At 38.5% G+C, this 24,203-nt stretch overlaps 1 pseudogene; it reads left to right on the top strand.

The window, feature by feature from the left end:
- The window catches only part of LOC104858964, a 27,729-nt pseudogene extending 21,500 nt beyond the window's left edge, over nt 1-6,229 (top strand).
- Nucleotides 6,230-24,203: the final 17,974 nt, after the last annotated feature.

The following is a 24,203-nucleotide window of genomic DNA, read 5'->3' as shown; positions in this document are numbered from 1 at the left end:
AAAAAAAAAAAAAAAAAAAAAAAAAAAAAAAAAAAAAAAATCTAAGGCTAGACTCTAGCTCATTGATACTTGCCTAACATACATGAGGACTGTGATTCAATTGCCAGCACCACAAACTCAGAAAACTAAAATCAAACAAAATGAAAAAGAAATCAGTTGAATGACACCAAGTTTAAAGCTTCTATGGGAAAAACAGTTAGGAAAATAACATAATGGGAGAAAGTAATCCTAAATCACACATCTGACAAAGCATTTCAATCCAGATCATAGAATGAACTCTCAAAATTTAACAGTAAGAATAAGAAAGAACCCAACTTTAAAATTGGCAAAAGACTTGAATGGAAGTCACCAAAGAGGATATATGGATAACAAAAAAAGTCCATGATGAAAAGATGTTCAACATCATCAGCAATAACACTAATGCAAATTAAAGTGACAGTAAGCTACCACCACATATTTATTAGAATGAGTAAAATAAAAATTACTGAAATATGGGCTGACAAGGATGAAAGGCCTTGGACATTACTAGTAGGAATTTTAAAACTGATGCAGCAACTGTGAAAAAAATAATGTGGCAGTTTCTTATAGAGGTAAATGTATGCTTACCATATAGCCCACTCGGGTTTTTACACTAAGGGAAGGAAAATGCATATTCACACAAAACCTGTGCAAGAGCTGGGCATTGTGGCACATGCCTACAATCTCAGCACTCTGGGAGGCCAAAGCAGGAGTATCACAAGTTTGAGCTTAACCTGAGCAATGTAGCAATATAGTGAGGCTCTGTCTCAAAAACATTAAAACACTAAAAGAGGGGCCAGGGATTTAGCTCAGTGGTTTCACTGCTTGCCTTGTAAGCGAAAGAGCCTGAGTTTGATCCCCTGTACCAGAAGAAGAAGAAGAAGAGGAAAGAAAGAAAGAAAGAAAGAAAGAAAGAAAGAAAGAAAGAAAGAAAGAAAGAAAGAAAGAAAGAAAGAAAGAAACCTAAAATAAGACTGGGAACTGTAGCTCAGTGAAAATGCCCTGAGTTCAATTCCTACCACAAATTATATTTTCATAGGGGTGGTTTTCACTAGCAAATTAATAAAAGTAAAATGTCCCGTTAATAAGTCAAATAGAAAATGTGCACTTATTTCTCTAGATGCAGAAAAAATATGATCATATTCAATATTTATCACAACACTGTGAACATATCAGTTTTCCCTGAAGTGATCCATAAATACTACACAATCACAACCAAAATCATAAACCAACAGTATTTTTGTGGATACTTTTTAGACAACCTAATTGAAAAATATAGAGGCTCTGATAAATTATAGTTATGGAGATTGTGACATTGGGGAAGGTCAGGCCTGTAGAATGAGAGAGCTCATGAACACATCCACACATATATGTATTGCAGATAGCTGAGTTAGTTAGAAAATATTATAAGACCATTGGGCAGGGATGGGCCCTCAGCATAGAAAACAGTTGAGGCACATTCATTGAAGGTTAACATTAAAAAGACAGAAACTACTATACCAACATACTTCCTCTAGGGATAAATAGCAGTGATTGATATTCTAAATAGACTTAGATCACCTCAATTGGAGACCAAAACATCCCTAGTTACCCCATTCTTTCCAGGAAATCCATGTAAACTTGCTACATGACTAGATTCCCCATTTGATCTCCATTCAATCAATATTACCTGGGTGACTATATTTTTAATCTTATTGGTTGATCATGTTTTTGTTCCACCTTATGCCTACTTTATGATTTTCCACTGGATCTTATAGTTTTTTCCCACTTTGTACCCACCTCACTTTGTGGCTTTGCTTTGTAAAACAGCTTTGAGAAGTGGATGAGTGGGCAATCCACTTTTTGGTTCCCTTTCTGTTTCTCTTGGACAGAAGCTATCTTTCTCCCAATAAATTATCCCTACTCTTAACCTCTGTTGTTCCTAGAATTCATTCTTCAATTTTAGAAAACACAATTTCAGGGTTTTGGATATCTAGCAGATTGAGAATTGTACTATTTCTCTTGTTTGTATTATTGTGCATATTTGGATTACTAGGCACCCTGTATCATTTGGAGGTCCCACTGAGATCATCGGACGAGGTAAGAGTTTGGTATTGTTTAATAGGTTCTAACTTTCTGATCTGTTTGCTTTATAGATTCTAACATTTTGTTTCATAAATTATTGTACTTGTTTATTAGATTCTTTTTGTTTCACAGGCTCTAGCCTTTTGTTTCATAAATTCTGTTTTGTTTGTTTTTTCATAAATTCTGGCCTTTGTTTCATAGATTTCTGGCTTTTGTTTCAAAATTGTCTTCAATTTTAAGTTGTGTGTCTTAAATTTTTGCAAATTGCTTGTTTCCCTTATGATACATTGTCTTTTGTTAAAACTACATTTTAACCCAGCCATCCCTCTGTTGGGTATCTTTCCAAGAGAACTGAAAGAATCATATCACAGAGAAGTATGTGCACCCATGTTTATAGCGGCACAGTTTGTAATAGCTAAATCTTGGAAACAACCTATTTGCCCATCCGTTGGAAACTGGATAAAGAAGTTGTGGTTTTTCTATAAAATGGAATATTACTCAGCCATAAAGAGCGAGAGAATAGATTCATTCATAGGAAAATGGATACATATTGAAGATATACTCCTAAGTGAAATAAATAAGTCCCACATGTGTAAATACCGAATAGTTTCCCTGGTGTGAATATTCTGCAACAATGCATAAGATTCTAATAAGATTACTGACATTTAGAAATGGGAGGAAAGGAACTAAAGGTGTAGGGAAGGTGTGATACGTAGGGGAAGAACAAAAAGGGAAAAGAAAAAAATGTGAGAGAATGAAAAGATGAAAATAAAGTGTTTGTAGATGGGGAGGGGAGGAGGGGGTGAAGGGAGGGCAGAGGTAAGGGGAAAAAAATGAGAATCAAGACTTGCCATGTAAAGGTACATGATCCCAACAATGAATGTAACTGTACTGTATCCCTAAATGTACCAATAAACTCATAATGTAGAAAAAAAAAAAACAAACTACATTTTATTCTCATTTTGTATATGTTGCATTTAAATTTAGCTGCTAGAGTTACATTCCTTTTGTTAGACCTCAGCACTAGGAAAAAAGGTAGCATTAGAGCACCACCTAGCAAACTTTAGGTAACTACATAAACTTTTAAAATGTAGAATGAGTGTTTTTGTGACAACTAGTTTGTATTTAACATACATGCCTATTAATAAATAATGGGACCCCTACCCACCAGCTAAAAGATGACAGGTCAGTGGCCATTCTTAAGACTTGGGGACAGGTTTCACTGAGACTTCCAGTTCAATCCTTCTCTATACTCTAGAGAAAATGTTGGGCCTGTTCTGCCTCAGTTTCCTTTCTGTTCTGATCTTCCACTGGTGAAGAGGCAATCTTAGCTCTTGAGAGTTCCCACTCTCACCCTTCCAGGCTGAGACTGTTGACTCATAAGCAAATTGTCTAAGTAACTCACTGTGAGCATGAGATAAAAAGACTTCCTTTTCCTGGTTCATTTCTGACCTTTTCCTGCCACTTTACACTTTATAGAGACATGTAAAATTAAAGGAAGAAAAAAGTCTCTAATAGGTTTAAGAGAAAATCCCAACCTTCTCTTTCTCCCTTTCTAGGTCTGGTTTTCATCTCTTATATGTGTAGGAAAAAAATATTTTTGCTGAAGAGTTGTGGACTTTAAAACTTTGACTGTAGACTTGTAAAATGCTATGTGATGATAGGGGGTGGGTTAAATTGCTTTAACTTTTATTTGAACTTTTCCTCTCTGCTAGTGAGTTAGAAACTCCCCTTAAACTTTTCTCCAACTTTTTGGGAGTTGACTTTACAATCCCTTGTAGTCAGACTGCCTCTCCTTCCAGGAAGTCAGGCTAAGGAAACTTGCAACAACTGTTTCATCTTACAAGGAGGAAAATAGCATACTAACTAGAATTAAAAGGGGATCTTAGCCTTTCTCTTTTCATGTGTGCATAGAGAACTGACAGCTGTGCCTTTACTAACATGTGAATTGTAGTTGCTAGGTAATGAACATAAGTTTAACTTGTGAGTTTCAGATACTTAATGATTAAACATGGACTTTAAATGATTTGTAGCTCAGCTTGCGACTAATGAAGTTTGACTAGGTGACTAAACAGGCAACAGGAATGTCTGGAGGCTTCTTTGCCCTAGGGCCTAAGGCAGAATCTCTCCAAGTCATGTGCTTGACTCTGCCTGTCTTTAGAGGTGATCTCTTTTGCCGGCAAAAAGTGCTCTAATTTTACCAGTGACCTATTTTCCTCAGTTTCTTAAAAAAAACAAAACAAAACTAAAAAAGTAATGGCTTCGATCTCTTGATTATTGGTTTGCTAGCAATGTTTCTCTAAACATGATTGTTATAGCTAAAATCAATTGTAACTTGTGCTTTAGGAGTACCTAATGGGGGTAGGAACAAGAGTTTCCTGGGAAGATAAGATCATGCGCTGGTAAAAGGGTGGACAGTCCAGTCCAATTTTATCTTCTTTTTTAAAAATAAATTTTATTTTATCCTATTTCCCCCTTACATCCCCTCCCCTTGATTTTATCTTCTGTGTCTCTCTTCATACAGCAGACACCCACTCTGGAGTAGAACCAACTTGTAATACATCTCAGGGGCATAGAAATCAATTAGAAAGTATAGGGGTGCCATTCTTTCTCTGGGGAGTTCAATGTCAAAGTCACATGGTGTGCCTAACCCTATAGAGCCAAAACAGAACACAGAGGGAAGTATTGATTTTAATGCTGTTTCACAGGTAAAATTGTACTATAAGAGAGAGAAAAATGGTCAAAATTGCCTTATGTTCAGTTTTCGTTGCATTAAGAAATAATCCTTGTTTGTATTCTAAATATGAATGTAAGCCACAGGAAAGCCAGATACCTCTGGCCCCTATCACAGGCTCCCCACTCCCTTGCCTTTTGGAACCTGCAGGTGAGGTTTCCAAGGCTACCTTGGTCAAAACCCCACCTACTGTTACAAGACAGCCTTTATCAAAGGCTTTGCCCACCATTACCGAGCCTGGGCTTCCCGTTTGTCCTTAGCATTCTGAGTGTGAGGCTTCTAGGCCAGCCGTAATTAAAGCTTCTATCGGGCTATATCCATCCTTAGCTAATTTGTTGAGTATCCCTTACAGGAAATAAATGGGAAATGTGGGACTGCTTATGTTTATATGTCCTCTCCTCTCAACGACCTAAGACAGATCAAACAAGACCTAAAAACGTTTTCAGACAACCCTAATGAATATTTTGAGGCCTTTAGAGGACTTACTCAGACCTAGAAACTACATTAGAAAGATAGAATGTTATTCTTACACCAAACATTGACTTCTAGTGAGAGACAAACAGCATTACAAGCTGCCACTACATTCAGAGATAAATAATATCTTAGTTTTTAAAGGTCAAAGAGGTGAGAAGTGGCTGTAGTGCTGGACTGATGAGGCAGGGGCTGACACAGAGGCAGCGGGGTGGCCACTCTGGCCGGGATCACCACCATCGAGGCGGTGAAGCGCAATATCCAGGTTCTTCAGCAGCAAGCCAATGATGCAGAGGAGAGGGTCAAACGCCTCCAGTGGTAGGTGGAGGGAGAAAGGCAGGCTAGGGAACAGGCTAGGCAGAAGTGGACTCCTTGAACCATAGGATCCAGCTGGTTGAAGAGGAGCTGGACCTTGCACAGGAGCACCTGGCCACTGCCTTGCAAAAGCTGGAGGAAGCTGAGAAAGCTGCTGATAAGAGTGAGAGAGGTATCAAGGACCTGAGTTCAATCCCCAGTATGAAAGAAAAGAGTGAGAAAGGTATAAAGGTTATTGAAAACCAGACCCTAAAAGATGAAAAGATGCAACTCCAGGAAATCCTACTTAATCTAAACACATTGCAGAAGAGGCAGATAGGAAGCATGAAGAGGTGGCTTGTAAGCTGGTGATTATTGAAGGAGACTTGGAATGTGCAGATGAAAAGAGCTGAACAGGAAGAGTCCTGTTGCCAAGAAATGGATAGAGATCAGACTGATGGACCAGAATTGAAGTGTCTGCTGCCAAAGAAAAGTACTCCCAAAAGGAAGACAAATATGAGGAAGAGATAAGGATTCTTACTGATAAACTCAAGGAGGCAGAGACTCATGCTGAGTTTGCTGAGAGATCAGTAGCCAAACTGGAAAACAGTTGATGACTTGGAAGGAATGCAGCCTGATAGAGGGCTTCAGAATGAGATGTACATGCCCATGGACCCTGAATCCTTTTCCCTGTGCCCCAAAGGGAATTGAGTGACTTGGCATGTTTGCTATGCCCTACGCTGTGCCACAGTCTGATGAAGTGGATCCAACCCTAGAGCAGGATATTAACAGACTTTACCTAGTATTTCTGGAATTTGCCTCCTCTTTGAGGAGATTGGTAATGGCTGTCTGCACTTGGCTCCAGTTTAGTAGTCCTAAGTCTTTAGTCTGTGCATTGAAATGGAAGCCATGATTTCAGAAGGCAACAAGGACACATGTTGTCACCCCGTGGCTACATTTGACAGTCCTGGCCATCCCTCAGGTTAGGGCACATCTCCAAGAAGTGAGCTGAGGCATTACCATGGTCCAGAGCTAACCAGTGGCAGTTGCTCTGGACATCCTGTCCCTGCAATCTGGTACCTGCTCCTGCCTTGACAAGGAAAGGTGTCTTTTGCTTTGGGAACTCTGAGGTGTGCTCCTTTGGTATGCCCTTGGCAGGAGGGTGTTCTGGGACAGATTTTGGAGAGGCAACCTATAGTGCAAAGGGGCCACCAATAGTGGTCACATTTAGACACAGAAGTGTCATATGGGTGCACGAACTCTCTACTTTTTCTATTTTTTTTTGTTAAATTGTTATCACTGTAGGAACTGGATTAATTGTGTTAGAGTGGCATGCTTGTACGTAGCTCTGGTAACAGGATTAAACCGAGGTTCTCAACTCTTGCTGCAAGTAATTACAGGCATCACAAATTGCACTTGGTTCTAGGGAACAGTGAATCTGAACATGGTCAGTCGTGGCTGCCAGAATAGACATTTTCTGGTGTGTAGACACATGGTCACACATTTCCTGATTTCTTTTCTGGGGGTAATGGGGATTGAACACAGAAACAATTGGGGAAGCCTGGCTGGTCCCCAAGATTGGTAATGGAAATTGGTAATAGCTGTCTGCACTTGGGTCCAGTTTAGTAGTCCTAAGTCTTTGGTCTGTGTGTTGAAGAGGAAGCCATGATTTCAGAAGGCAACAAGGACACATGTTGGGTGGGGATCACAAAGCAACTTATGTATTCTTTTCCATCTCCACCCCACATTAAAATTCTAAGCTGCTGGAGGGGGGAAGGTCAAAATACAGGCAGCCAGGGGAACAGCTGATTCCTACTGGAGACCAAACAGTCCCTACACAAGATCCACACTAGCCTGCCAACCAGACAGGAGATTAAACTAGAAGCCATTTTCAGACATGTATTCTTTTTTTTTTTTTTGGCACCAGGGATCGAACTCAGGACCTTGCTCTTCTTGCAAGGCAGGCCACCTAACCGCTGAGCTAAATCCCGGGCCTCAGACATGTATTCTTAAAGGTTTCAAAAAAAGGTGAGAATTAAGCCCTTCAGTTATTTTAAATTGGCAACTATTTATCCAGAAAAAGATAAGGACATCCCTAGCTCCTGATGTGATAGAAGGAAATAGTATAGTTTTTTTCCCCAGGTCACAGTCTTGCAATATGTAGATGGTACACTGTCATGTGCCCCCTCAGAAGAGCTCTGTAGCCAAGGCACCCAAGCTCTGCTAAATTTTCTAGCAGACAGTGGTTATCAGGTTTCTAGATCTAAGGAACAACTTTGCAGCCTTAAGATAAAATACTTGGGCTTTAGCATATTTGAGGGAATCTGAGGACTGGGGGAAAAAAGAATTAAGCCAATTCTTTCCCTCTCATGGCCCAACCCACTGAAACAGCTAAGTGGATTCCTAGGAATTACAGGCTTTTGTCATTTTTGGTAGCTGGTGGCTGGGTAGCTGGACATAGTGAGAGTTTTGAGACCTCTCCATCAGCTTATAAAGAAATCCAGAAGACAGATACTCACATTTTAACCTGGGGTTAACACTTTAATTTTCTATCTCACTTTTTGAAGAGGCTAAAAATCAGACATTCAGGTTCTTTGATTATTGGTTTAATTTTCTACTTGGCTACACAGTCAACCATAGCTCTTGTCTCTGGAGACATGTTTCACTAAAAATTAGAGATTCACTCTGGAAAAAGCTCTTGATCATCCTCCCTCATCAAGTTTATTAGTACATTTAAAGCAAATACAGTTACATTTATCCTTGGGATCTTGCACCTTTACATGATATCTCTTGGTTCTTCTTTTTTCCCCATACCCCTGCACTCCTTCACCCCTTCAACTTTCCCTATTTACAAAGACTTTGTTTCCATTTTTTCCTCTTTTCACATATTTTCTTCTCCCTTATTTCCTTTCCCATCCCCTTCCCACTTCCCCTTTAGCCATTTTCTTCCTAGTTCACACTATCCGTTATACCATTTGAGCCTTATTTACACTTTTAGTTTTTCATACCAGAGAAACTATTCAGTATTTTCTCAAGTGTGTCCTATTTATTTCACTAATTATTCTATGGAACTGCTGGTGGTTATAGCTCCCACAACTTCTCTCTTGGGCCCACTCTGCTCCTTCCTTACAGTTTTCCTCAGGCCATCCATGCTCCTGGCTTCTTCAAACTTCTGGGGCCTCCACAGCACCTTTAGCTTCACATGCACAGCTTCCCTGTCAGGGACACACTGCCTGGCCTCCCAGGCCTTCTTTTGAAATCTGGCTGGAAGCCTTCCTGCCCCCACAACTCTTCCTTTTTGCACAGGCCTAAAACTAGCACCACATGGTTGCTATCAAAGTCAGCTGCCAGCTGAAGCAGTAGCAGGCTTCCCTCTCTTGCCTGTAGGGGTCAAGTGCAATCATTGAGCACTCTTGAGTCCAGTACTGAAGAGCAAATTTTCTAGGCTGCCGCCATGCCGGAACATGGTGCTCTGGAACTTTCTTTTCAAAACAAATTCTTTTAGCTTTACAATTCTGAGGCTGCAAAGGGTAGAGTTCTGCTGTTTTCTGTGATGCCCTCAGGACATCTTTTCTATTCTTCTGCTTATTCTCCGCAATCAAGATCTCCTCTGCTCTATCTTTGCAGTCTACAGCTTTACTGAAGCTTCCTTTCTGACCAAATTCAAAACATGTTGAATCCTTGCTCTGTGCTCTCTGCTCTTGATTCTCAACATAGATCTGGCTAAAAGACCCCAACAGTAGCCATGACACTGCCTCAATATTAGACTGCCTTGTAATTTATTCTGCAAGATTAATTAGTCTGCTGCCCTTAATCTCAGTCTCAGGTGAAGTCTCTGGACATGAGCAAAATGCAGACAAGCTTTCTGTCAAGCCATAACATACATCATCTGGAGTTCAACAGCCAATACAGTCCTTTTTCCCAGCAGAACTCCTGATCCTGGTCTTTACTGGCTTTCTGGTCTTCTGAGCTCTGACCAGAACTTCCCATATAGAACAGCCTAAGGTGTTCCAGCTCTTCTTCTTCAGCCAGGATCTCCAAACCTTTCTTAACTTTTTCCCTCCCACAAGCCAGTTCCAAAGACTCTTGAACCACTTTGCCAGGCATTGTCACAGCAATGACCCGCTTCTTTGGTACCAAATTTCTGTGTTAGTTACTTTTCTTTGATTGCTGAGGCAAAATACTCAACTCCCAAAGTTAGAGGGGAAGGGGCTTATTTGGCTTACAGTTCATAGAATTTTCAGTCCATAATTGGCTGGCTCCAAGGCAGAGTGACACATGACTTTGGAACATTGCGAAAAGAAACAGTTCATGGTGTCCACAAGGTAGCAAAAGCAACCAGAGCCCTTAATAGCATCTTTCTCCCCCTTTTATTCCATCCAGACCACTGGGATTAGGGCAATGTCAAAGCAACCACTCACCTGTAGTGATTTAGTAATAACATGCCCTTAACCCTAGCATCACACACTATCGATTCATCCACCTATGACCGCATGAGGCTTTGAGGGGAACATCTAGACCCAGACCACAACAGCCCCAGTGGGTGCCACCTAGTCTCTTTCTACATCCAGACCTGGCTTACACACCCCTAGAAATAGTTAAAATTGTCTTTTAACAGTCTGCTGCTCTAGAGGAAACAATTACATGTGGCTATCAAAACAGCAGTTTTGGCTATCAGCAGTGACTATCCAACAACTATGGCTATCAAAGCAACAATTAAAAGCCTATATACTAGATATTCCAAGCAGATAAACCATCAGCCTAGGACCATCTTTTAAGAAGTCTGCTTTCAAAGATATAAAAGAGTTTTTTTTTTCTTCTAATTCTTATTATAAAAGATCTCTGTTGCCAGGCGTGGTGGTGCATGCCTGTAATCCCAGCACTTGGGAGGCTGAGGCAGGAGGATCGCTGTGAGTTCAACAGTTTGGACTACATAGTGAGTTCCAGATCAGTCTCAACTATGTAGTGAGACCCTGTCGCAAAAAACAAACAAACAAAAAACAAAAAAACTCTGTTAATTGATCTACAAGTCTTATTTGTAGTTACAAATCTAAAAATTCTAAAAGGATTTTATAATTCAACTTGGCCAAATATATCTGCTACACTCTGCTTTATAAAAAGGTCATCTTATGTGTGTTTGTCTGTTCAGTTTGTTACAATACAATTGAGCTCAACAATTTTTTCTTCTTTTTGCCCTTTTGGATTTTTAAAAAAGATATTTGCCTGTAACCTAAGTTGACTTACGGATAAATGTCATGAAAGTTATAAATACATGCTCCCTGCCCAGGCTGCCAGCTAATCAAAATGATATTAAGACTGACTTTATTGTTGTCAGTGTCAAGAATCTTTCAGTGGTCAAAATAATGTGTTCATATTATGATCTGGTTCTCATAGATCATCTAAAAATGTGTTAAAATAATTAAATGGGGAATCTTGGGCTTACCAAAACTGCTGGACAGGACTCTCCTTGCTGAATAAGAGAGAGCTGCCTGGAAATATTTCTCCAGCCTTTGTTCACCAGGGGACCCCAATAATTTCCATAGACTTGTGGAAAATACACCCCAATAAACATTAATAAACATATTATTGGGATATATTTACATTAGTCATTGTCAAAAGCCTAAGTTTCTGTGGAAAAACAATAATGTTTTATCAAAAGGTGCTTTCATTCAAAATTAAATTAAGGGACCAAGGGTTTCATATACCTGTGATACTCATTATTGCTAATTTCATGGTGTACTAAATGTATTCATGCCTTCCAGGTGTACAGGTCTTCTAAAATATTGTTTATGGTAATAATCTTTTTTTGACTGAGCTCCAGCTAAGAGATATATGTCAGGCCAGCATGAGATCATGTTAAATAATAGTTTTTAAATATGTTGTGTATATTATTTCTATCATTACACTTAGAGATGCTCAGGCACCAAACGCTCCAAACAATGTCACATGCTAAAATTAGAGGCTAGATATTATAAACTTCTAAAGTGCATTTGTAGGCCACTAGCTTTCCTTTATATGGAATCCTATTAAAGGATAACAAATCAATTGAGAATTTTCTTTGTGTCATTTAATATCTTGTGATCAGAGAGAGGCATTTGATTAAAAGACTACTCTATGGGGCTGGGGATTTAGCTCAGTGGTGCTCTGCCTTCCTGGAAAGCACAAGGTCCTGAGTTTGGTACCCAGTACCAAAAAATATATAAATAAATAAAAGACTACTCTACACTAAGATAAACATTTAACTGTTAGAAAGATAATGTCAGGATCGTCATACTAAAATACTACGTGTGTCTCTTGATCCCATGTTTTCTCTGTAAAACTATATAAATGTTGTCTGTTAACATTCTACAGGAATTCAATGACTAGAACAACCATGGTTGATAAAAATAACAGCCCTGTAACTATACTTTATCTTTCAAGATGCATGATATCTAGGTAAATTTATAATAGTCAAGTACATTGCTCCCATGGACTGCTAATGTCACTGATCTTCTCTTCTGGGTGTTCAACAACTAAAGTTTACAGAGCAAAAGTAGAAAGGTACCCGGGCTAAGAGGACAGCCAATATTTTAGCTCTGGCCTTCCAACATCAATGAGTACCCAGGACACAAGAAAACATTTTCTGTAGGATTCTACAACTTTGGTAAGTTACCCAACCTTCTGAGCAGGGAGCATTCTGGACACCAGAGGACAAAAAAAATCAAGAAATGTACAGTGTGCCAAAGAAAGGTCACCAAGGAGAAAAGTTTCCCATCCTTTCACAGAAAGCAACATGGCTAAGCAAAACCATGACCCATCCTGATGGTTGACACTGACAGAAGAGCTCAGAGGCTCTGCATATGGTTCCAAAGTAGTGTCTAAGGAGACTTAACTGACCTTGATAGATAGCAAGAAGTTAATTGGATTGGCACAAGTCTCACTTTAACTTGGTCTTAAACACCCAGTAGAAAAATATAACTAAAGATATTAAGTCAAGAGCATAATAATAAAGCTAGATATAAAAAGAGGGCTCAAATTGCTTACCCTTTTTGGCAGTTTCCAGCCGTATCAGTAGCTGACCACTATTATGTGTCATTAAAAAAAACTATGATAAAATGTATAAGAACTAAACAAGGGTTTTTAAATTTCTTAGGCAAAATTGTCCTATCTTCAAATTGTCTCTATCTTCTAGACTAAAGAGACTTATGACAAAATATCAGACTTATAGATACCCTCCATCAGTAAAAGAGTAAGAGCCAGAGGGTTATAATCACTGTTTCACTTTCTAAATGTGGCTCTTTCTCTGACTTGCCTTTCCAGTCTAGTGCTCATGCTTAGATTATACATGTTCTAATTTCTTTTAAAATGTGTTTATTCTCACCTAGAGGCTGCCAAACTCCAAGTTATCATACAGGTGAAACCAACAAGAAACATGCTAGATTCCTTTTACTGGGATCCACTAGATCCACCTTATATAGAAAGTTAATAATTGCTATATTACAGCAGTTCTTCTATCTTCTATCTATCCTTCTATCTGAGGCCCTTTAGATTAGCTGTCTGGAGAGGTACCCTGACTACAGTCTCCCCCATATTGACCCTTCTCAGCTGGAAGCAGTTAGATAGAAACTATGCCCTTTCCCCATTACCATAGTCAAAGGGGGGAATATTACAGACATCTAAGTTAGAAAATACTGTAAGACCATTGGGCAGGGCTGGGCCCTCAGCATAGAAAATAATTGAGCTATATTCACTGAAGGTTAATATTAAAAAGACAAACTGCTACACACATGTACTTCCTCTAGGGATAAATAGCAGTGATTAATATTGTAAATAGACATCAATCGCCTTAATCAGAGACCAAGACATCCGTAACTAGCCCATCCTTTCCAGGAAATTCATGTATCCTTGCTACATGACTAGATTCCCCTTTTGATCTCCATTTAATCAATACTACCTGGGTGAATATATTTGTAATTGTATTGGTTGATCATGGTTTTGTACCATCTCATACCCACTTTGTGATTTTTCCATTGGATCTTATAGTTTTGCCCCACTTTGTACCCACCTCACTTCATGGCTTTGCCCCATAAAAGCACCTTTGAGAAATGGAGTGTGAGGGCAACACATTTTTCCATTCCCTTCTATTTCTCTTAGATATCAGTTATCTTTCTCTCAACAAATTTCTTTCTACTCTTAACCTCTGTTGTTCTTAGAATTCGTTCTTTGATTTTAGAGAACACAATTCAGGGTTTTGGATATCTAGCAGATTGAAAGTTAAGGTATTTACCTTGCTTGGGTTATTTTGTTTATTTGGATTACTTGATGCCCTATATCATATGTGTCAGGATTGACCTGGTTGTGAAATGGTTTCTGAATATGCTCTTTAATTCAAAGCTACAGTTTGACAAGATACCAAAAAAAAAAGGAACAAAACAAACAAACAAACAAAACAGGCAGCTGATATAGGTGCTGTCTTCACCTAACAAAAGCTATGCTCTCTTGAAGCAGATAGAACAGAGAATATAGGATGGGTGATTCCCAACATTTTTGTTGTTGTTGTTGTTGTTGTTGTTCCAGGGATAAAACTCGGGACCTTGTGCTTACAAGGCAGGCAGGGGCACAACTGAGCTAAATCCCCAGCCTTAGGATGTTCCCAACATAGAGATAAACAACTATAAAGTGCAGCATCTTTTCAATGCCAAGTCACCTGAAAATATCCATATTTCTGCCTTGATTGCTGCATGGACCCCGACCACAAATATTTGCTCTGACTGCTATACGTGATAGATGTGCCAGACCTCTCTTCCAATGCCCTGTAAAGCTTTCTGCCTTTTCTTTGTTCATGGCTGTTGGCCTTTTGCTTGCCATCAGTCCACCTCTGCCCAGGTGAATAAACTCTGTACCTCTTTGCTTTCACTAGCCTGTTCAGGCGATCTCCTTCCTCCACTGTTGTTTACAGTATGAACACATGATTTACAACACAGGCAGTATGACATAGAAGTGAGTACTGGGAGGACTGAATAGCTACGTGGTTAAACAAATAAATTGGATCCTACTTAATATCATGACAAAAAATCAATCCTATGCAGATTATGGGCTTAAAAATAAAAGGAAAAACAGCAATGTTTTTGGAAGATAATATAAGGAAATATGCCATGACCTTGTTAGGCAGAAAGTTAGATGTTAGCAGGACTGGAGACAGGTGGCTGGGGGCTACTTGAGAAACAAAGAAGCTATGCTGTTTTTTTTTTTTTCTTTTTCCTTCAGTTTCTTAATCTTTACCTCTAGATAAAGTCCACACAAGTTTGTGGTTTCAAAGTTTAAGTTGAAGAATGTAATCTCTCAGCATGCTGATAAGGTCCATAGCCCATAAGGCCACAAATTCCAGACTTACAGCTGAGGAATTGGAAAAACATGAAGGTCTCAAAACAAAGGAAACAGAAAGCATCCATCCAGGGAATAAACAAGGACCTAGTTGGTCAACACAACCCATTTTCTTTGTAAAAGACCAATGACCTTGATGGAAAGAAAGGATATTCCCTTCCCTTCTTCTTGTTCTTGTTCTTCTTCTTCCTCTCCCTTCCCCCTTCCTCCCCCCCCCGCTTCTCTTCTCTTCCTTGTCCTTCTCCTTCTTCTGTCTTTCTTCTTTGTACCAGGGATCGAGTTCAGGACCTTGCACTTGCCAGGCAGGCAGTGGAACCACTGAGCTAAATCCCCAGCTGAAAATGTACCATTTTGCATTGAATTCTACCTATACGCTATAGGATGGCCTATGTGTCTTGCCTGAAATTTTTCATCAAAGACACAAAGAATTGAGGTGTGTCACCAGTTCCTGACAGTGTCAGAACTTGTAATCATTAGGATTCAGGTTCCTGGTGACATCCTCTGGGTAGAATGGTGTGTTCAAGAATCAAAGAAAAGCCAGGCATGTTAATGCATGCTTGTAATCTCAGCACTCGGGAGGCTGAGGCAGGAGGATTGCTGTGAGTTTGAGACCAGCCTGGGCTATATAGTGAGTTCCAGGTCAGTCTCAACTACATAGTGAGACCCAGTCTCAAAAAAACCAAATAAATAAATAAATAAATAATCAAAGAACAGCCCTGTCCCTTTGGCTCAACATGCCAGAGGAGACTGGCAGTGGCTTGTGACCCTCTGGTAGGCCCATCCCTTTGGCCCAGAGGTCCAGAGGAGCCCAACACAGTGGTGTTTGTGCCCCCCACCCCTGCAAACAAGAGAAAGAGGGCCTCTCTGAGCCTCCTAGATGAAAATTGAAGCCCACTGGAAAAATGAAGAAAATTGGTGATAAAGGCACACCACACCACCATAGTTGGTAAGTTGGAAGGACTAGCACCTCACATCAGAACTGGTCTAACTTTGAGGGAAAGACAGCTGCAACCTAAGGCAGAACCTTGCAGAGTTCAACCCAGCAGGAGGTCAGGGATCGCAACGGGCCTTGCAGACAGAAATCAACCTGAACCTCAGGGGACAGCTGCTAGCTTGCTGAGATGGATTAACTTAGATCTGCACACTCCTGCCCATGTGATTTAATTCACATGTTAAAGGTGACAGATTAATAACTACCACAAACTGTCATTTTCTAAGCTGTGCTTGATACTTTTGTGTTGCTGATTGTATCACTTGGGCTAAGGTGTTGTGGATTGAGCTAATCAGTTGTCCCCCCTGGTATAATGAAAATGAGATTGCCTCAGAGTCAAGTGATTGTATCACTTGGGCTAAGGTGTTGTGGATTGAGCTAATCAGTTGTCCCCCCTGGTATAATGAAAATGATTTTGCCTCAGAGTCATTAGAGACTCAAAACCTAAAGACCAGCTATATCTGGAAGATCGAAGTATTAACCCAGGAATTAAACCAAGGACAGTACCAATGACCAAAATACAAATGAGAAGATATTTAAACAAGACACAAACACAGACTTCCATTTCACTAAAGGTAAACTCTGAGAGAAATGAGGTGGAAAAGTCTGACAGTCAACCATCTGGACATCCTGAACTAATAGCACAGGAAGTAAAAAACAGACAAATGAGGCTCTAGAAAAATTCAAAACAGAAATAATTTCCCAGATAACCACAGAGACAGTGAGAAGAATGAAAGACTTGATTAGAGACTCTAGAACAGAAAGAGATTAAAAAAAAAAATAGATGTGCTCAGGACCATGGTGGAAAGTGTGAAAGTCCAACATAGGAAAGAAATGGAAACTGAATGCCCAACATAGGAAAGAAATGGAATCCGTGAAACAGATTCAAACAGATACCCAGGAGATTAAAAACTCTTTAGAAAGCATTCACAGCAGAATCAACAAATGTGAAGCTATAATTTCAGATATAGAAGATAGGATTTTGGTCAGTGACCATGAAAAGAGAGATCTCTTAAAAACAGTAAGGGATCATGAGAAATCAATCCAACATCTCCTAGATGAGGCAAAGAAGAATAACATAAGACTGATAGGAATCCATGAAGTATCAGGAGAAAGTACAGATGGCATAAAAAAAAAAACTGTTCACAGAATTAATGACAGAAAACTTCCCAAACAGAGGGGAAGAATTTGACATACAGATAAGGGAGGCAATGCCAGGTGTGGTGGCTCATGCCTGTAATCCCAGCACTTGGGAGGCTGAGGCAGGAGGATCACTGTGAGTTTGAGACCAGCCTGGGCTGCATAGTGAGTTCCAGGTCAGTCTCAACTACATAGTGAGACCCTGTCTCAAAAAGCAAAACAAAAACAAAAACAGACAAGGGAGGCAATATAGGACTCCAACTAGCCATGATTAAAAAAGAGAAATCTTCACCTAGACTTATAATAATAAAGATCCTGGAAACCCAACAGAAGAACAAAATACTACAAGCAGTTAGAGAAAAGAAACAAATCACATGCAAAGGAAAGCCCATCGGAATTAAAGCAGACTTTTCAATACAAACCCTCATATCAAGGAGAGCCTGGAGTGAGGTGCACTAAAAGAAAACAACCTCCAACCTAGATTGATGTATCCTGCAAAACGATCTTTCAAAGTTGATGGGGATATAAGATATTTCCGTGACAAAGAACACCTGAGAAATTTCATGAACACCAAACCAGCACTCCAAACACTTCTAAACAATATCTTCTTTTTTGTAAGACTTATATTTTTAATTTAGTTTACCAAAGTATTTGGCTAAAGATGCACTTTTATAAATTGGTTTTCTGGTCTCATGTGGTTTTCATGTTAGAAGATATTTGATAATCTTTATGGAATGAAAAGAAAGGAAGATAATATAAATACAAGCTGATAACTGAGTGACCAAAAGGCCAGGATTTAAAAAAATGCATCTAATATGAAATAAAAGCACTTGCAATCATTATTTTATTTCATTCAGTCCATCTCTGTCGAGTGCCTATCCAGTACCAGTTGTTATAAGTGGATAAGGAAAAAGAAAATGAAGACCACAACTCCATAAGGGCCAACAGTACAAATATACCAGGCAAGGCAAGAAATTAAAGGGAGAGAGGGAAAAATAAAAAATAAAAGAACCAACAACAGGAAAATAGCATGGCAATGATCAATACAGAACAGTTATAACCATCAATGTTAATGGCCTCAATTCACCAATCAAAAGAAATAGGCTGGCAGAATGAACTAAGAAGCAAAAGATCCAACAATATGTTGCAAGAAACCTGCTTAATCCACAAAGAAGTTCATAGACTGAGAGTAAAAGGATGGAAAACAGTTATTCATATGACAGGAGCCTGGAAAAAAGTGGGAGTAGCTATCTTATTTGTAGACAGAATAGATTTCACACCAAAACTAAGTAAGAGAGACAAAGAAGGCCACTACATCCTTGTAAAACGAAACAATAAAGAGGAAGAAATGCCAATCATAAATACATATGCGCTGAATACTAATGCCCCCAAATATACAAAATAAATATGAATGGATATGAAAAACAAAATAAGCACTCATGCAATTGTAGTGGGGGACCTCAATACTCCACTGACACAAATAGACAAATCATCTAGACAAAAAATCAACCACAAAATAATAGAACTGAACCAAGTTTTAGAACAAACATACTTATTAGATGTCTACAGAGTGTTCCACCCCACAAAATCAGAATATATATATATATATATTTTTTTTTTGCCCACACATGAGTCATTCCCCAAAATAGAACACGTTAGCTCACAGAACATGCTTAAGTAAATGCAAAGGAGGTGAAGTTATCCCCTGTATATTATCAGACCATAGTACAGTTAAACTGGAGATCAATAGCCTTAGGAAACTCAAGAACTTCACAAAAACATGGAAATTAAATAACACCCTACTGAACATTGTGAACCATTGGGTCACAGAGGAAATTGAAGAAGTTAGACAGTTTCTACCATTAAATGATAATGCCAATACAACATACAGGAATCTATGGGACACATGAAAGCAGTTCTTCAAGGGAAATTCATAGCAGTAAATGCCCATACTAGGAAAACAGAGTGAGTTCAAATGAACAACCTAATGCTTAACCTTAAGCTTTAGAAAAAGAAGAGCTAGACAAACCAAAAGCTCATACAAGGGAGGAAATTAAAGAGATCAGAGCAGAGCCGGGTGTGGTGGTGCACACCTGTAATCCCAGCACTCAGGAGGCTGAGGCAGGAGAATCACTGTGAGATCGAGACCAGCCTGAGCTACATAGTGAGTTCCAGGTCAATCTCAACTACATAGTGAGACCCTGTCTCAAAAAACAAAACAAAAACAAAAACAAAAAAAAATAATCAGAGCAGAAATTAATGCAATGGAGACTAAGAGAACTATACAAAAATGAATCAGAGTTGTTTTTTTGAAAGAATAAATAAAATTGATAAACCCTTAGCCAACCTTATCAAAAAAAGGAAAGAAAAGGCTCAAATTCATGCAGGAATGAAAAACACAAAGTCACAACAGATCCAGCAGAAATCCAGAGGATCATCAATACCTACTTTGAAAAACTGTACTCTAACGAAATGGAAAATACAGAAAAAATAGACAGATTCTTAGATACTCAAGAACTTCCAAAGTTGAACAAAGAAGATATAAAAAGTCTAAACACCTCAATTACATTCAGTGAAATTGAAAAATATAATTAAAACATTACCAACAAAGAAAAGCCCAGGTCCTGATGGCTTCAATACTGAATTCTACAAGACATTTAGAGAAGAACTAGTGCCACTACTCTTTAAACTCTTCAATGAAATTGATAGGGAAACAATACTTCCCAGTTCATTCCTGGAAGCAAGTATTACTTTGATTCCAAAGCCAGGCAAAGACCCAACCAAAAAAGAGAATCATAGGCCAATCTCCCTAATGAACATAGATGCAAAACTCCTCAATAAGATACTGGCAAACAGAATATAGAGGGTCATCAAGAAGATGATACTTCCTGACCAAGTCGGATTTATCCCAGGGATGCAAGAATGGTTCAGCATGTGTTAATCAGTAAATATAATATATTATATTGACGAGTCAAGGACAAAAACCATATGATCATATCAATAGATGCAGAAAAAGCATTTCATAAAACCCAACACACATTCATGATTTAAAAAAAAAAAACCTACAGAAAATTGGGATAGATGGTATTTATCTCAAACTGATAAAGGCTATCTATGGAAAACCAATAGCCAATATCATTCTAAATGGTTAAAAACAGAAAACCTTCATGATAAAATCAGAAACAAGACAAGGATGTCCACTGTCACCACTCCTGGTCAACAAAGTTCTAGAAGCATTAGCCATGGCAATTAGACAAGAGAAAGAAATTAAAGCAATAAAGATAGGAAAGGAAGAAGTTAAACTGTAACTATTTGCTGATGATATGACACTCTGCATAGAAGACCCAAAAATCTCTGCTGAAAGACTTCTACACTTAAGTGACAGATTCAGTGGGGTAGCTGGACACAAAGTCAACACTCAAAAATCAATAGCTTTCTTGTACACAAATAACAGAGTCACTGAGAGAGAAATTAGGGAAACAATTCCTTTCACAATAGCATCCAAAAAATGAAATATCTAGGAATCAGTCTAATGAGGGAGACAAAAGACCTCTGCACTGAAAATTACAGTACTCTGAAAAAAGATAGAGTAGAGGACATAAGAAGATGGAAAGATATCCCTAGCTCCTGTGTAGGAAGAATCAACATAGTGAAAATGGCCATACCTCCAAAACTGCTATACAGATTTAATACAATCCCAATCAAAATCCCAACAGCATATTTCACAGAACTTGAGAAAACAATCCAAAAATTCATTTGGAACCAGAAGAGACCTAGAATATCAAAAGCCATTCTAGGCAACAGAGACATGGCAGCGGGTATCACAACTCCTAACTTGAAACTGTACTACAAAGCCACTGTGACAAAAACAGCATGGTACTGGCAAAGAAAAAGACTCGAGGATCAATGGAATAGATTAGAAGATGCAGAAACAACTCCAGATGTACTCAGCTGCCTTGTCTTTGACAAAGGAGCCAACCATCCTCACTGGAGGAAAGATAGCCTTTTTAATAAATGGTGACTGGATAAAGAAGATGTGGTTTTTCTATAAAATGGAATACTACTCAGCCATAAAGAATGAGAGATTAGAGTCATTCATAGGAAAATGGATACATATTGAGGATATGCTCCTAAGAAATAAATAAGTTACACAGGTATAAATACTGAATAATTTCTCTGGTGTGAAAAACTATAACAGTACATAAGATTCTAATGGTATAATTGACAATGTGAAATAGGAAGAAAAGGGCTAAAGGTATAGGGGAAGTGGGAAGGGTAGGGGAAAGGAAATAAGGGAAAAGAAAAAAAACATGAGAAAATGAAAAAATGGAAGTAAAGTATTTGTAAATAGGGAAGCGAGGAGGGGGTGAAAGAAGGGCAGGGATAAGGGGAAAAAATGAGACCCAAGACCTGTCATGTAAAGGTACAAGATCCCAGTGATGAGTGTAACTGTACTGTATACTTAAAATGTACCAATAAACTCAATGAGAAAAAAAATGGTGTTGGAAAAACTGGCTTCAACTTGCCAAAAATTAAAACTAGATCCCTGTCTTTCACTATGCACTAAACTAAAATCCAAGTGGATTAAAGATCTAAATATCAAAACAGAAAACTAAATTTAATGTAAAGTATATTATGTAGAACTCTTGAAGACATTGGCATAGGAGAAGACTTTATGAACAAATCCTCAGTAGCACGAGAACTTGCACAAAGAATGCAACCTCATTGTATTAAAAAGTTTTTGGAATGCAAGAGAAATCAACAGAGCTAACAGATAACCAATAATGTGGAGAAAAATTTTTACCAGCTATTTCTCAGATTAAGGACTTGAATATATAAAGAACTAAAAAAAAAAAAAATGACCCCCCAAATACAAAGACCCGATTCAAAAATGGGGATCTGAAATGAACAGACATTTCTCACACAAACAAGTAAAAGCAGCAAATAAATATATGAAAAAATGTTCAACATCACTGGTCATTTGAGAGATGCAGATGTAAACAACACTGAGATTCTTACTTACCCCAGAAAGAATGGGTGCTACCAAGAAATCAACCAATAACAAATGCTGGTGGGACCATGGGGAAAAAGCAACCCTTCTCCATTGTTGGTGGGAGTGCAGACTGGTGCAGCCACTGTGGAAATCAATATGGAGTTACCTCAAAGAATTAGACCTATTTGACCTAGCTATCCCTTTGCTGGGTATCTTTCCAAAAGAATTAAAAGAATCATACCACAGAGATATATGCACACTCATGTTTATAGCAGCAGTTTGTAATAGCTAAAACTTGGAAACAACCCAAATGCCCATCAACTGGAGACTCGATAAGGAAGATGTGGTTTTTCTATAAAATGGAATGCTACTCAGCCATAAAAAATGAGCCATTTATAGCTAAATGGACTCACATTGAGGTCGTACTCTTAAGTGATATCAATAGGACACACTTGAGTAAATACTGAATAATTTCTCTGGTGTGAAAAACTAAAAGTGTAAATAAGGTTCAAATAATATAATTGATAGTATGAACTAGGAAGAAAATGGCTAAAGGAGAAGTGGGAAGGGGATGGGAAAGGGAGAAGAAAATATGTGAAAAAAGGAAAAAATGGAAACAAAATCTTGTAAATATGGAAGGTTGAAGGGGGTGAAGGAGTTCAGGGGTATGCGGAAAAAAGAAGAATGAAGACATATCATGTAAAGGTACAAGATCCCAATGATAAATGTAACTATTGTTTGCTTAAAATGTACCAATAAACTTAACTGGGGGGGGCGGGAATCAAAGGACAGGGCTGAGGATTTAGCTCAGTGGGGCTGCACCTGCCTCCCAAGTGCAAGGTCCTGAGTTTGACCCCTGGTACTGTTAAAAAAAAGAATCAAAGAGCAGTAACAACACACACACACACACACACACACACACGCACACACACACACACACACGCACACACACACAAAGACAAAAAATGAGTGATGGCAAGCCATGGTGGGAGAAGATATTTACACTGTGTAACTTATAAACGTTTCAAACCCAATCTATATTAAGAATTCTATACTTCCAATGGAAACGTAAATTGGATATTCAATTTGCAAAATAGTTTGGCATTATCTAGCAACAAAGACAGCAGTTCAACTTCTGTTGTATACCTTGCATATATAGGAATACATGTGCACCAAGATACTTCCACAAAAATCACATTTCTATAATTACTCAAACTGGATATAACCAACAATTTGTCCATCAGAGGAGAACAAATAAATCAAATGATATATTTACATGACAGAATAGTACAAAGAAGGTGAAATGGAAAGAACAATATCTACATGCAACAATGTGGATAAATTACTAAAATTAAATTTGGTGAAAGCCAGGCACAAAATAATTTCTGCTGTACAATCCTCGTGTCAAGTTCAAAGCAGGCCAAACTAACTGTATTGTTAGAATGCCTACTTAGATAGTAAACTACACAGTAAGAAAGGGATACATCATAAAGTTCAGATGGGAAAGGAGGGGCTAAATCAGGAAGAGGACCTCTTAGCAGATTTTAAGGACTATTGACAATTCTCTGTTTCTTGAACAGAAAAGTGGTGACAGGATATTTACAATAGTTTGTTAAATTGTACAATTATGTATCTTCACTTTTGTGTGTATTCACAATAAAAAGGTTTATAATATATATATATTTTTTTTTTCTTTTTTCTTTTTTGGCACCAGGGATTGAACTCAGGTCCTAGTGATTGCAAGGCAGGCAGCAGAACCACTAAGCTAAATCCCCAGCTATAATATTTTTTATGAGTATGAATAAGCATTCTACTCCTAAGAGATGTATTTCCTCCTTTATAAAGATGTAACACTGCTCATTTGCAAGTGAATGGTGAACTTTTTATGCTAGTCTTTAACTGATGCAAAATCTGCAACAGCACAGGAGAGAGTGGGAGCCCTTTCTCATGGAGAAGAGTGAAACTGCAGACAAGGACACAACTGCTAGTGAATATTTTCCAGCCTATTCTCAACAAACCAGGAATATTCTAAGAGACATCAACAGATAGAGAAGGTCATCTGGGAAATTTGCCACCATTCTGTACTCTGATATAGCATCGTAGCCTTGTATTATTATACATCATGCTGTCTTTAT

This window comes from Fukomys damarensis, unplaced genomic scaffold (genome assembly GCF_012274545.1).
Source record: "Fukomys damarensis isolate Sample0158 unplaced genomic scaffold, DMR_v1.0_HiC HiC_scaffold_36, whole genome shotgun sequence".
NCBI classification, from domain to species: domain Eukaryota; kingdom Metazoa; phylum Chordata; class Mammalia; order Rodentia; family Bathyergidae; genus Fukomys; species Fukomys damarensis.
The sequence above is the reverse complement of the archived record's forward strand: the minus strand, read 5'-3'. Positions and strand labels throughout refer to the sequence as shown.